The 4,050-nt window shown below is 41.0% G+C and overlaps 1 non-coding gene across 1 annotated transcript; it reads right to left on the bottom strand.

The window, feature by feature from the left end:
• Positions 1 to 207: 207 nt before the first annotated feature.
• LOC115063198 lies at positions 208 to 349 on the bottom strand. Its single transcript, XR_003843085.1, has one exon. It is a non-coding gene; the product is annotated as a small nucleolar RNA SNORA48 (small nucleolar RNA).
• Positions 350 to 4,050: the final 3,701 nt, after the last annotated feature.

Here is a 4,050-nt window from a genome sequence, read left to right as displayed (position 1 = left end):
CTGCAGGCTGGCCATGTGGTTGGCAGGCCCATGGGTGACATCCTCTACAGGTGCATGTGGCATAGGCTTGGCACCAAACAGGTATCTATGGCCTGTCTGTGCCATGCACAGGAAGGTATATGTCTGTGGGTGGCATGGTGGCTGGTCTGCAGGTCTCTGGCTTCCTTTTCCCCTGCTGTGCTGCCTGGATTTGATTTGATTTGATTTTTATGTGTCCTAGGTATAAGACAGCTTTGGCCACTAAGCTATGCATCAAGCTAGGATGAATAAAGGACTGTCAACTGCTCTGCCCCTGACTGATATAGGAACACCACCACCTCCAAGGTGTCTCTGCCCATTGCCAGGGGGTAGTTCCATAATTTTTAGCAAACACTTTTATTTCAAAATATTGATTCATTACCCAGCAGCCGTACTGACTCCTCTTTGTGCCAGATCAGGGATTTATATCTCCCTTTCTTTTTAAAAGTTCTTTGTTTACCTTTATTTCATAATACACTTAAAGTTTCATGTATACTTTGAAGATTACTTCACTGATAACTTTGTACAATGAGTTTTGACCATATTCATCCATTCACCCAACTCTTCCCAGATCCACACCTCTTCCCTACCCACTCAACTTTGTGTCCTCTCTTTCCCCTATCAAGTCTACTACCCACATATTCATGCATGTGTGGCCTTCCACTGGAGCATGGGGGACATACTACTAATATATACTTTTTAAGGTTCTACACTTCAAATCTAGAAATAACTCCCAACTACTGCCAGTTATTTGGTTCATTAATATGCTGCTAAAGCTTATCTCACTTTTATATTTACAGTCCATGCTGTAACTGTATTCCTATTTCACACTTTATTTATAGGTTCCTATTGAAAGCCAGCAAACATCACGTTACAATCATTATTGCATACATTTTGTTTCACTCACAATCAGAGTGTGTTATTTGACCACTGGAGAAGATGTAATCCTATATCTTCACGCACCTGGGCCACTTGCAGGGAAATACTACTCCCTTCAAGTTCAATTGGTTTTTCTTTTCTTTGTTTTTGTTTTGTTTTGTTGGGTTTTTTTGTTTTTGATTTTTTTGTTTTTTGTTTTTTGTTTTTTTTTGGTTTTTTGAGACAGGGTTTCTCTGTGTAGCCCTGGCTGTCCTGGAACTCACTCTGTAGACCAGGCTGGTCTCGAACTCAGAAATCCGCCTGCCTCTGCCTCCCGAGTGCTGGGATTAAAGGTGTGCACCACCACGCCCGGCTGGTTTTTCTTTTCTTATGCCCTACCAATGGCCTGCTCATATTAACATTTAATTTTGTGATAGCAGTGGAATCTATGGCCACACAAATGTTACATATATACTATTGATAAACTATAGTCCCAGCTTCTCATGTCCCATTTTATATATGTATCATGACTTTCTTGGGGAGTTTCTTTTCTTAGCATTTTAAATTATCTTTTTTTGGTAGATAATAACATGCCTTTATCATTGTATTACTTATGTCTTCCAATCATTTGCATAGACTAGTTTTGAATGCTCTGACATTTTTTATAAGTCTCCCTCCTATAGAGCTGTCATTTCAGGAATTTTTATTCTATTTCAGTCTTGGGTGTTTTAGATAGGGTTTTGATCACTGTAATAAAACAACATAGCTATAAACAACTTGTGGAGGAAAGGGCTTATTTCAGCTTGCAACTCTCAAGTCATTCTCCATTACTGAGGGAAGTCAGGGCAGAAACAGAAACAGGGCAGGAACCTGGAGTCAGGAGCTGATGCAGAGGCCATGGAGGGATGCTGCTTGCTCAACTTGGTTTGCTCAGCCTCCTGTCTTATAGAATCCAGGGCCATAGGCCCAGGGATGGAACTATCCCTAATGGGCTGGACCCTTCCACATCAATCACTAATTAAGAAGATTCACTACAGACTTGCCTATAGGCCAATTTGGTGGGGGCTTTGTTTTCAATTGAATTTCTTGCCTCCCAAATTACTCTAGTTTGTGGAATGTTGACATAAAATTCACCAGCCCACTGGGCTACTGTTTGTGTCTCAAACTTCAGGTCTTCTCTCTTGACTTTTATTTTTTTTTATTTTTTAAAAAAGATTTATTTTGTATATATGAGTATGCTATTGCTGTCCTCAGACACACCAGAAGAGGGCATCAGATCCCATTACAGATGGTTGTGAGTCACCATGTGGTTGCTGGGAATTGAACTCAGGACCTCCGGAAGAGCAGTTGGTGCTCTTAACCATTGAAACATCTCTGCAGCTCCCTCTCTTGAGTTTTTTTTTTTTAAGATTTATTTATTATTTTTAAAGATTTATTTATTATATGTAAGTACACTGCAGCTGTCTTTAGACACACCAGAAGAGGGCATCAGATCTTATTACAGATGGTTTTGAACCACCATGTGGTTGTTGGGATTTGAACTCAGGACCTTCGGGAGAGCAGTCAGTGCTCTTAACCTCTGAGCCATTTCTCTAGCCCTCTCTTGAGTTTTTAATGATTGCTTGTTGGAGTGCATCCTTATATCATGGTTGTTTGTTTTGTGTTCTTTGTTTCCATAGCAAATAGTTGGAAGGTAAAGGTCCCATGTTCTTTCATGCCTGAAAATGCCTTTTTATTTTCATTCTTGTATTTGACTAATATAGAATGGGTTCCAAGTTATTTTCCTTCTGACTTTGCAGGTGTTATTACAGGGTTTCTATTTCTCTGTTGACCTCTTGTGCTGCTAATGAGGTGTTTCAGTTTTCTATAAATAAATCTCCACCCCCGAAAGCTTTAAGGGTATTTCTTTAATGTTTGATATTCTAGAATGGGGTGAGCAAAAACACAGACACTTCAAGGCCCATGTGACAGAAAGTTGGGAGGATATACTTCTACTCCAGAACTATGTGGGCATCCCAAGGACTGTTAGCTGTGGGATTGTTAAGATGGAGTCTGCATCTCATGATCAACCTTGAGCAGTTTTGCAAATAGACTTGTAAGCAGAAAAATGAAATGGTGGTAACTGGACTGGTAGAAATATGAGGGTGAGATTCCCAGAAATACATGTAAAGGGGTGTATGGTTTCAATATTCCATAGATATTTACCCGCTAACCACATATAAATTACTAGTGGCAGAAGTAGAATGCTCTACTTTTCTAAAATAAGGAGTAATGTTCTCCAGGGACATCTAAGGATTTCCTGACAACTTAATTGTTTGACAGCCTGTGGCAGGGGTGGGGGGAGGAGAGAGGAAAGGATGGAAGGGGGAGGCAGATGGGGGGGGTGGAGAGAGACAGAGACACACAAAGAGAAAGATAGAGAGACCCAAGTAGCCTGGACTTCATTTTCCTATATGGAGAATAAGCATATTGATTTTTTTTTAAATAAAAAAGAATCAATTTATTTATTTATTATATGTAATTACACTGTAGCTGTCTTCAAACACCCCAGAAGAGGGCATCAGATCCCATTACAGATGATTGTAAGCCACTATGTGGTTGCTGGGAATTGAACTCAGGACCACTGGAAGAGCAATCAGTGGTCTTAACAGCTGAGCCACCTCTCCAGCCCAACATATCTCGCCCTAGTAGAACCAGTTACCCTCGCAGCAGGTTAAATTTGGAAAGGATCCTCAAAGACAAGTGACAAATCCAGAGGCCTGTGTAAGCAGTGGAAACCTGTGCTGCAGTGGGGAAGGGAAAATAATGTGATTACTTTTTTTTCTCTTTGTTTTTTTTGAGGCAGGGTTTCTCTGTGTAACAACCCTGGCTCTCCTGGAACTCACTCTGTTGACCAGGTTGGCCTTGAACTCATAGAGAGATCTGCCTACCTCTGCCTCCCAAGTGCTGGGATTAAAGGCATGCACTACCCCCGCCCAGCTGTAATTACATTTTAATTTTAATAAATTAAAAAAATGTCTTGAAAGAGATTGCCTATAGCATAATTATGGTTGATAAGAGTGCAGAACTGGAGCTGGGCATGGTGGCACATGCCTTTAATCCCAGCACTCAGGAGGCAGAGGCAGGCGGATTTCTGAGTTCGAGGCCAGACTGGTCTACAGAGTGAGTTCCAGG

Source organism: Mus pahari, chromosome X, assembly GCF_900095145.1.
Source record: "Mus pahari chromosome X, PAHARI_EIJ_v1.1, whole genome shotgun sequence".
Lineage (NCBI taxonomy): Eukaryota > Metazoa > Chordata > Mammalia > Rodentia > Muridae > Mus > Mus pahari.
This window is presented reverse-complemented; position numbering and strand designations above follow the sequence as displayed.